This window comes from Desmodus rotundus, chromosome 1 (assembly GCF_022682495.2).
Source record: "Desmodus rotundus isolate HL8 chromosome 1, HLdesRot8A.1, whole genome shotgun sequence".
Taxonomy (NCBI): domain Eukaryota; kingdom Metazoa; phylum Chordata; class Mammalia; order Chiroptera; family Phyllostomidae; genus Desmodus; species Desmodus rotundus.
Window position 1 is genome coordinate 100648163 of NC_071387.1, and position 11604 is coordinate 100659766.

At 42.1% G+C, this 11604-nt stretch overlaps 1 non-coding gene across 1 annotated transcript; it reads right to left on the bottom strand.

Moving 5' to 3' along the window:
- Positions 1-6717: 6717 nt before the first annotated feature.
- On the bottom strand, positions 6718-11604 carry LOC112298483 (uncharacterized). Its single transcript, XR_011651483.1, has 3 exons — positions 11188-11604; positions 9520-9601; positions 6718-7617 (listed from the first exon to the last, which is right to left on the bottom strand). It is a non-coding gene; the product is annotated as an uncharacterized protein (transcript).

Sequence of the window (11604 nt, forward strand, 5' to 3'; positions counted from 1 at the left end):
CATCTGGAGCCGGCCCTTGTGGAGCCCTCCAAATGTAGTTCCAGCCGGTTCTGCGTCCCTCTTGCGTCAGGAGGCATCGTGCAGTTGCTTGGGACAGATGGCCTGAAGCTAAAATGCTGTCCTGGAGGTTCATTCATTAAACTTGTTCACCCTTGTGAAAACTATTTATTGAATGCCTACTAATACCTCAGGCACCTTTAGGTGCTGGGGGGCGGGGTGCTATGGTGAATCCAGACGGTGTGCATGCTGTCTCAGCCCAGTTTGTGGTGGGGGTGGGGAGGCATATGAATAAAGCAGTTAAGCTAATGTAAAACTGCAACAATAACTAATAAAAAAGAAACTTAAACAGGAATTCCATGCCGGGAAGTGACTGGGGGAGGCTGCACTTGATAGCAAGGTCAGGACGCTCCAGCTCTGTCCTGCAAGGACAGTCACTTGATGGCAGTACCGATTCTTCAGAGGTGCACCTCACAGCCTCTCCTTTGACCCTGAGATGCTCTGAGGTAGACTTGATGATTAGTCTCTTGGCCTGTCAGGGGATGGAGACTCAGTCATTTTCTGGATGCTTGCACAAAACATTAAAAGCTGGGCGACTTTACAGCACACCTACAACAATGTACCTAGACTTCCAGCCTGTCTCCTTCTTCCTGACATACCCTACAATCCAGCCCTATTTTCTCCATGTATAGAACGTGAATGATACTGGTGAAATAATCCAGGAGAAGTGCTTAGCCCAGAAGGGTCAGGCATATAAGCACTTCATTAGTATTAGCCATTTTCATCACTATTCTAATTACCTGATTCTCTACTCCGACTTATCTGTTACTTTTCACCCCAATACCCATCCTCTCTTCTTCTAGTATCGTAAGTATCCCTTAGAGTCACTTCTTCCTTCATACTTGACCCATGTGATTTTGGTGGGGTTTGACCCCAACCACAGCTCCAGGAGAGGGGTTGAGGACCAGACCTGGCCAGTCTATTACAGCCTTCTAGCCACAGGGGTTGGTTCAGGGATGGGCTAATGAGCCAAATAAGTCAAATGCACTTCTAACAGGCATGTGGACCTGCTAGCCAAGTCGTTTTTGTTCCAAGATATTCAAGGTGTCAGCAGTTCCCCCTCTTGGAATTTCCCAGGCAGCCTAGCCTTCAAGTGTAGCACCATTCTGCCACCCATGGATGTTGCCTCACCTACACTTTTTACAGACAGGGATGTTATTGGGCCAGGTTCCTCTGTTTGAGCGATGAAAGCTACTTTGGACATTAAGACTTTATTCCTAGAGGGTTCAAAGTAGTAAGATGTAGACTCAACTTGTTCAAGTCTCATTCTCTGTGGTCTTGGCTCAACACAATCCTATTTTATACAAACATCACGTTTATCTCACGTCCTTCAAACATGGCTTGTAGCAATTGTGCATCTTTGCTAAATTATTCCATTTATGCCTATAGATCATAACTGAGAAATATTTCAGTCAAGCTTTTTGCTGAATTCCATACTGGACGTGGACCACCATTACACTTCCTGCCCGCTTGTGACAGCACCAGTGCCTATTCCCTTTCCTCCAGTCGGCCTTGTAGCTCTTTCCAGCAGAACCAAGAGCCAGGGCTCAGAGGTGCATGAATTACATCATGTTCAGGTGCAAGTGCACAACAAACTACTGAAAATATGCCTCTTTCACAGTAACTAACACTTAGCGTTTTTAAAAGATTTTATTTACTTATTTTTAGATAGAGGGGGAGGGACAGAAACATTGATGTGAGAGAAACATCAATCGGTTGCCTCGCATGTGCCCTGATGGGGGACCGAACCTGCAACTCATGCATGTGCCCTGATTCAGAATCGAAATGGCGACCTTTCGCTTTGTGGGATGATGCCCAACCAACTGAGCCACACTGGCCAGGGCACGTTTAGGGTTTAAAAAAAATATTTCTTCTGCATATCAATCATTAATATTATTACGCCGAAGAGATATTTTAATTACGCTTATGTCTATATTAATGTTTTTGTAAAAGTGCTATTCTTCTAATCTCTTAGGGAGATTTGACATATCTCCCAACATCTGGAAAATAAAGAAAAATGTAAAACCTGAAGTTAATTGTGAAGAAGCTTCATCTGGAAAGGTGACTTTCCATATTGAGGTATATACAGAACAGCATTTTTGGCATAAATTCTGACCTTCCCCTATACTTCCATAGCAAAGGAAGGAATGACAGCTTCCAGCTTTTACATCAGACCCGTTCTGTCCAAGTGCCTTCTAAAATAATTCTTCCTATTTCTTTCTGCAGCAACTCTGCTTGTAGAGGCCTCTTTCCCAGTTAGATTTCCCTCCCACCCCCACCACTCTTCATTCACTCGACTGAACTGTGAGCCCCAGTGTGTGATGAAAAGGCACTGACTGCCAGCTACTCCCACTGAAGGCAGAAACAGGAGACAAGGGAGATGGTGCTTTTTGGTATTTAGCAAAGATCATTATATCCCAGAGCTGACTGACAAATCTAACTGGAGACTATCTTTTACACAATTTTAAGCACCTCAGAGAGGCTTGAAGAAAAAACTCTAGAAGCCCTTGCTTTTAAATTTAAGACCCTGACGAACCAGCAGACTGGTGTCCTGTATCCTAAGGGTGAAGATATCATAAACAAAGAACCAAGGGTGACCTTAGCCTGCAGAGCACATGGTCTCAACTTTGGAAAAGCAAACTGGAAACAAAATAAGAAAGACAGAAGGGGGAAAGGAGTGGTGGAACTGGGCTAGGACTATCGGTTTCCCTTTTCTTTACTCAGTAACAGATCTTCCCGACTCAAACCAGTATTAAGTGCTTACAGCGGCAGCCAGCATCCTTTCGAACATTCAGTTCTCATTCTGCTGTTCTGTAGAAAGATCACATCTTCCAGGTACTACTTTCCATCCACTTAGTCTTAAAGAGGACTGTTATTGCTCCTGAGGTTTCCCAGCGATAATCCCATTTTAGTAAATGCTGTACCTCTATACTTTTAAAATGTAAATTCCATTCTCAAATCCCAATTAAAAGCCCACTTAAATGCTATTTTGCTGATACGTACACAATTTCACTTTAAAGAGAAACTATGAATTTACATTTACAAGATTCCCTGTTTTTTAAACAATAACCATTCCATTTAATAACAATGCTCCAACATTTACATATAACACAGTACCTAAAGACCTATATATTCTCAAGTATTTTGGTTAAATTCTGTATGTATTTTTCTTTGGAGAGGAATTTTTTTTTAAACCTTGACCCAATGAAAACTATTAGGACTGTACAGTTTGCAGTCTCTGATCTGAACATAGGGATGGGAGTTTGAAGTTATAGTGTTCCTTTTTTTCTTTTTTTTTGTGTGTCCTCTCTCACCTGAGGATATTTTTCATTGCTTTTAGAGAGGAAGGGGGGTGAGAGAGAAATGTCAATGTGAGAGAGAAGTATAGGATGGTTGCCTCCCATACACACCCAAACCGGAGATCAAATCCACAACCTAGGTATGTGCTCTGATCAAGAATTGAACCTGAAACCTTTAGGTTACGAGACGATGCTCCAACCGAGCCATATTGGCCAGGGCTAAAACGTTTTTTTGTTGCTTTATAACCACACATGTAAGTCAGGCACGGGATAACCACAAAAGGAGTGTGAAGGGATCTAGGATATGCACGTACAGCAGAGCCTCCATGAGGACCACCCTTATCCATCTCCTCAGATGCTTGCAGTGCTAACATGTGATACAAATGCCAACACATAATGCGGGGTGGCAGAATGCACAGCCTTTGGCGTCAGAGACCAAACCCAAGGCTAGATGCCAGCTTCAGCAAACTGCGTTTTTGTGTCTTGGGCAACGTACTGACTTCCCTTTGTGAGCTTGTTTCCTAGTTATGAAATGAGGATAGCCCTTTCTTTATCATAGATTTATTCTGAAGATTAACTTACCTGATATACCTAACGTATCTGGCATGCTTACTAAAGAAGAGTTACTATTTTTCATAGCAAGACTGGTAATAATGTGCCTTGGTAGAGACTGGAGGTAAATCTCCCTAGAGAGGAGCAAGTATCTTTCCCTTGATCAAGTCCAGGGACCAAAAATGATTATAGTCAAATTGCCAAAATTCCTTATAAACGCTTAATCACAACGGCCAACAGCATCAGATCTGAGAACGGGAACTCCACAGATACTAATAGCCGTCAAGACACTAACTAGTCCCAACCCATCTGGGAACTTTTCACATACGGGGAAGAAAAAGCTTCTAAGCCTTTCCAGTAAAACAGTAATAATATCAAACAAATATTACATTCAGATAGTTATAGCAAAAACCCCCAGAGATAAACATCCTAATTCCAGAACCAGATAAAGACACAACAAAGAAAGAAAACTACAGGCCAGTATCACTGATGAACATAGACGCTAAAATCCTCAACAAAATATTGGCAAACCGCATCCAGCAATACATTAAAAAGATCATACACCATGACCAAGTGGGATTCATCCCAGGGATGCAAGGGTGGTACAACAGTCACAAATCAATAAGCATAATACCTCACATAAGGGAACCCTAGTAAACTGTTGGTGGGAATGCAGACTGGTGCAGCCACTGTAAAGAACAGTATGGAATTTCCTCAGAAAACTAAAAATGGAACTGCCTTTTGACCTGGCAATTCCACTGCTGGGATTATACCCTAAGAACCCTAAAATACCAATTCAAAAGAACCTATGCACCCCAAATGTTCATAGCAGCACAATTTACAATAGCCAAGTGCTGGAAGCAACCTAAGTGCCTATCAGTAAATGAGGGGATCAAAAATCTATGGTACATTTACACAATGGAATTCTACACTGCAGAGAGAAAGAAGGAGCTCCTACCCTTCATGGCAGCATGGATGGAACTGGAGAGCATTATGCTAAGGGAAATAAGCCAGGAGGTAAAAGAAAAATAGCATATGATTTCACCAATAAGTGGAACCTAATCAACAAAACAAGCAAGCAAAATACAACCAGACATTGAAATAAAGAACAAACTGACAGTAACTAGAGAGGAGCGGGGAGAGGGATAAAATAGGGGAAGGGCCATCAAGGAACATGCAGAAAGAACACATGGACAAAACCAAAGTGGGTAGGTTCGGGGGTGGGAGGCGGGGTGTGGTGGGGTGAAAATGGAGCCAACTGTACTTGAACAACAACAACAAAGACTATAAAATTGAAAAAGGCACAGCTACATTCTTCAAGGCTCCCAGAGCCTGGCAAAAAAGACTGAATGAATCTAGTGCATAAATGACTGGGTCTGCAAGTAATTTATAAGAAATGTAGATAAATTGCTAAAAATATTCAAAAAGAAGAGAATAGGCAGGATTATGAAAATTTTTATAAAATAGCCTGTATTAGCAGTGTGCCTCAAAGGTATATAGTACTTTAACTGGCTCAGAATACAGAGTATGCTTAGGGAAGTAATGATATTAACTGTTTACCAAAGGTCTGGAAAGTTGAACTGAAAAATGGGGGCTTCATTTGGTTAAACCAAGATGACTCCTGGTGCTGTAAATAATTTAAGAGCAGCTCAGAGCAGTCTGGCAGTTTGCATGCCATCAGTTAGAGTTTGAAAAGGCAAGAGGCAAAGGCAGAGTGAGAAGCTAACGAACTACCGCAGCGGTCCTGGACAGTACATGAGCCCTGAGATGCTGGTAGTGAAATGGAAACGAGATTTGAGCAACAATGCTGAGGCCAAACCTACAAGACTTGGATTATAATTTGCATGTTAGTAAGTAGAAAACAAGGAATAAAAAACAAACTTTGTTTTCAAACATGGAATGCTTATTTAAAAATTTTTTTAAATGTTCTAGTATATGAAAAATAAAGAAACCAAACCAAAACAAAAAAAACGTACAGATATAAAAGTATTTACTTTCCTAGCTGCTGTATCTCCAGAACTGGCAAAAAAAAAATTAATTCTCTTCCTTCTAAAGCTTCCTTAGAAACCATGTAAACTAAAAGAACTCTAGCAGTAACCTTTAATGAAAACTGATTTTTTTAAAAAATGTGTTCTCCAACTTGTACAAATGGAATTTGAACAGTAATTGAGTCATTCAGTTAGAATTCTGGCTCCATTCTCCAGCTGTGGCAGTGTCTGTCTCCTTGATTATGAAATAGAAATCACAGTGCCTAAATTAAGGTTGTGGTGAAAATTAAATATTACATGGAATGTGTGTAAAGTGCTCAGCACATAGGGTAATTGTTCCCCATTTTTAGTATAGATAACTGAAAAGCACAAGCATTAATGAAAATCCATTGTATATACATAATGTTTTTCATATGGGTTCACTAATGAATAATGAGATGCACATTCAACTGGAAACTCCCCCCACACAGTCCATTTAAAAGGCTTGTCTCCTGTCTGGCTCTTCTGGTAGTGCACAAGCTCTGAGTCCAAAATTAAACTTTTTGCATACGTTTTGCATCTATGGGACTTTTCTTCTTTATGAACACTCTGAGGAAAAATAAACCTAGAACCCTAGCCGGTGTGACTCAGTTGGTTGGGCGTCACACTGCAAGGTGAGAGGTTGCTGGTTGATTCCAGGTGGGGATACATGCCTGGGCTGTGGGCTATCCCCAGTTGGGGGTGTGCTGGAGGCAACTGGTTGATGTTTCTCTCCCTCTCTTTCTCCCTCCATTCCTCTCTCTAAATAAATAAATAAATAAATAAATAAATAAATAAATAAATAAAATCTTTTAAGTATATATTTTTTAAAAAGAAATAAACTCAGATACAAAGAAAGCTCATCGCATATTCGGGACATTTTTAAGAGTCTGAACTGTGAGAACAAAAACAAATTTCCCCCACAATCCCTGCAGTGTTCAGTCATCCTTGTGGCCCTTTTCAGGGAGGGCAAGATGTGAGGGCCGCCTCAAGCATTTCACGCACTGAACGTACTGATAGTAGGTGGCTGTGTGTGCGTCTTCTCATGCAAAGCAAGATTTGTTTTCTGACCAAAATATTTACCAGAGTTGGTACATTCACAGGCTTTTTTTTTTTTGGTTAGCATGGGTTTTCAGATGCTGTGCTAATGCTGGGAGCCACAGAAAACCTCTTCCACACATGCCCCATGTGTAGGGCTTCTCCTCTATGTCGACATTCATGCGCTGAGTCAGATGTGAGTGCTGGTGGAAGCTGCTGCTGCACTCCGCACGGTGATAAGGCCCTTCTCACCAATACGGACTCTCCTGTGCATCCTCAGGTTTGCTCTATGACTGAAAATCTTCCCGTGGGCATCGCATTTATACTTTTTCTCTCCTGAGTGAGTTTTCTGATGCAAAACAAGGTATGAATTTTCACAGAAGCTTTGGTTGCATTCAGAACACTTGTACAAATTTCTGGCTTCTTCTGCAGGAAATTCAAGAATTTCACAAAGTGCTCTGGTATCTAACATTGAGACAGTTCTATTAATGGGGTATAGTTTTCAATGGTAACTAAAAGGCTTATGAAATTTTTCTTGAAAGAAGTTCCACCTGATATTTTCCTTTCAAAGAGCACAGCAGTGGAGTATTCTTCTAGGGCAAGCTCTTCAAGTCCTATAGTTTCAAGACTTAGCTGCTGATTATTCTCAATCTCGCCTTCCCCTCCTGTTGATAAAAACAAACCAAACCAAAGCATAAACAACATCCTGAAATAGCTGGGGGGAAGCAGGCTAAGGTAGCTACACAGAGGGCCAGGGAACTGCAGGTGCTTTATTCTATAACTCAGTCACTGATAATATACAAGATCAGGCGTTAGCAGGCTCTCCTGGCTTCCCAGAGAATCCAGTTTTTAGGCAAGCCCACGAGAAGAGGAAGGAGAAAATAGCTACAACTAAGTCACGGTCCAATGGGATAGGAACTAAGGGCAATCTTGACAGACATGGTCTAGAGGTGAGGTTTTCCAGTTAGTCTATTTAAGCCTCAAGAGCTGTTCATCGTTTAAGCAATCTCAAGTGATAGCTGAGCAACCACAACTGGAACAGAGAGTGGGATTCATATTTACCAAGAAAGAAAGAGAACAAATGAGTATTTTTCTACCTAGCAGAGAAACACTACAGTTATTAGAAATAGTTTTATTGTTACCGGGAGAGTTCTCCAAAAATTTTTTTTAACCTCTCACTGAGGAAAGATCAAGGTAGAGCTGCTACCCAAACACAGGCAAATAATAACCAGTCTCACTGCTAGGATCGCTGACAAAACTTGGACCTGCTAAAAAGTATTTCTTTCTAATATTTTTCCTTAATTTATAAAGCCAATATATCAATACAAAAGGGGTCTTTCCTCCCAAAGAAACAGCCCTATTATTGACCCAGCTTATTAGCTGGGAAGCATTTCTGGGCTGCAGTACATTCTGTGGGAATCCAAACAATACCCAGTGGTTTTGCTGATTTGAGGAGACCAAGTTCAAGGATGCCAACATGGTTAGAATTCGACAGCAAAATATCAGAGAAGAGGCAGGTGCCCAGGCAGAAAGCTCTAGACATCTAGACAGGGCCCCCTGAAGACTCTGGCTAAGTACTAATCTGTACGTGCATGTGAGAAAACTACCCCAGGCCAGAGAAAGAACTACCAAAAAGGAACAGACAGAACAATCTCCAGAGTTCACATAACAGTTCAATAGTTCACGTTCCCACAGCCAAAGTGGAAAGACTCCCTAACAGGCACAGGCAGTATCCTCAGAAAGGCACTGCCTTAGCAGCAAACCAAATCCACCCTTGACTAAAGGTTACTCTGAACACACTCTAACAAAGTAAAAAGCAAGCCTTGAAAGGAATGTACTGACTCCAAGTAACTGCATTGCACTGCACTACAAAGTTCAAAAATATTTTTAAAAATACAATAAAAAGCCAGCTCCAACAACATAAAACTCACAATGTCCAGCATCCAACCCAAAATTACCAGACATGTAAAGAAGCATAAAAATATGATCCATAACTAGGAGCAAAATCAATCAACAGGCCCAGAAATAACACAGATGATAAAACTAGTAGAAAGAATGTAGGAATATCTATTTAAAGATACTTCATATGTATAAGATAGAGGAAAACATGAAGAAAAAAGTCAAAAATATAAAATATGAATTATAGGATAGTTCAAAAAGTCAACCTTCTTCAGGGATAAAATCTACTCAAGCACAGAGTTCCCCTTAGGTAAAAAAGGCATAGCACCCTCCTAACAGTCATCGATTTCCAGTCTTTAACGAGGATAGTAACCTATACTAATGGAGTTTCAGAAGTAAAATTGTGAATTGGCTATAACAAATATTTGAGAAGGTAACCAGGTATTGCCAATATCTCATGACAAACCATAGTCACTGTACTAGAAAGAATTTTTGTGTTTTAAAAATCTTATCCTTTGAAAATTGCACTCTCATGCAAGTTCTTATCATATCTACATAAAGTTCCCGGGGACAGGTCCCAATCCCCCACACCAACATGTGGATTAGACATGAAATCCTCATCACAGAACTGATGAAACTTCCAATATTCAGAAAAACAACTGCCTTACCCATTAAGGCCTTATCCTCAAAACACTCCTGGGTGGTGTCTCTGCTGAGGGACCTCTGGGCAGGTTGCAGACTCACTTTCCTCTTGAGAAAAATACACAAGTCAGGTCTTCATACAGCATTTGTCCCTTAAACAACATGAGAGCCCACCTCCGGACAAGAGCTGGGAACACCATCCCCTCACTCAGTCCAGGAAGGCTGAGAAGAGCTAGAAACATTAGCTGCACGGGAGAAAACGGCTTAGTGTAAAGGGTTCCTGAGTACCGGGGATGGGATATAAATGGGTTCTAAGGGCTGCTGGTGGGGATTGGGAAGGAGTGAGTAAAAATGGACATATCTCTTTTTTAATCCTCACCTGAAGATATGTTTTTATTGATTTTAGAGAGAGAGGAAGGGAGAGAGAGAGAAATATCAATGTGAGAGAGAAACACCAATCGTTGCCTCCTACAGGCACCCCAACCAGGGATCAAACCTAGGTATGTGTCCTGTCAGCGGATTGAACCTGAAGCCTTCTGGTATATGGGAGGATGCTCCAACCAACTGAGCTACCCAGACAGGACTAAAAATGTACATAATTTTTGAGTCAGTGCTATAAGGACCAAGACAGTAAATTGTGAAGTTCTAGAAGGGATTACTAGAAGAGAGAGGTTAGGGAACAACTCTCGGGGAACATTAAGTAAGGATGCTCTAGGAAGGGTGTCCAACCTTTTGGCATTTCTGGGCCACAACAGAAGAGGAAGAGTTGTCTTGGGCCACACATTAAATACACAAACACTAGCCCTGGCTGGTGTGGCTCAGTGGATTGAGCAACAGCCTGTGAAGTGAAAGGTTGCTGGTTTGAATCCCAGTCAGGGCACAAGCCTGGGTTGCAGGGCCAGGTCCCCCAGTTGGGGATGTGCAAGAGGCAACTGATTGATGTATCTCTCACATATCCATGTTTCTCTATCTCTCTTTCTCCCTCCCTTCCCCTCTCTCTAAAAATAAATAAATAAAATCCTTTAAATACCCAATAAATAAGTAAATACCAAAACACTAACAAAAACTGATGAGCAAAAACAAGGTTGTAAGTAAAATTATGATTTTATGTTGGGCCGCATTCACAGCCATCCTGGGCCTCGAGTTGGACACCCTTGCTGAAGGTAAAGGAGACAACTAAGCAGCCCAGGAAGAATCATAGAAGAGACAGGGATTCAGGGTTCTCCCAACACCCTTCCCTTTGCTAGTCCTTCTCCTTCTTCCACATGACACTCATTGCTAAGTTCACTGTGGTATCACATCCAGGCCTATTCCCTCTTCCCTAAATTTACCAATCCTATATAAATCAACAGAACTTCAATGGGATTAACAATCACTTGGAGATTTTGTTCGTGTTTATTCAACAGGTATGGAAGCCTAGAAATCTGTACTTTGAGCAGCATTTCAGAAAGACACTTGAGGTACCGTAAGAGCCTTCTACTACGCGTCTCGTTCCCAGGCGGTGATTCTGAAAGTAAGAATTTGGTAAGCCACTTCTCCTATGTGCCTGGGAGCGAAAACAGCTTGTTGAAAGGGATATTTGGAGACCAGAGGCGCTCCCATTACAGAGGGCCTACTTTATTCTAAAATAGGGCAGGCAGAGCACAGAGAGTAGCTACTGGAAGTGGGACTGGGAGGTAGGGACCTGATCTCACCTGGGCCCCGGCTGTCGAGAGCGTGGACGCTTTTTGGATGCGGGAGTGCCTTCTTCAAGACGCCACACGGGCTTCGGGTCAGAACTGGGAGGGACGAAAGTAGTCCTTAGAGGTCCAATTCCGCTGCTAAACTCCTTCGCGCATCGCCAGCCTTCCTCGCTCCCCTTTAAGACCTGAGCCAATGGAACCTCTCATGGTCCCAAGCTCGGAAGGGCCTTCTCCCGCTCCAGAACTAATGATTTTGGGAAACCTCCCGCTACCCAGGCAGAAGTAGCAGAAAGCGACCCCCAATCGAAACCCGAGATCACGAATACAGACCACAGTGAGTGACCCACGCTCTCATTCTCCCCAACGGTGGGGCTGCCGGCCTCAAGCTGTTAAGCAACTCTGCCCTTTGATTGGACAGCGTGACCGTGG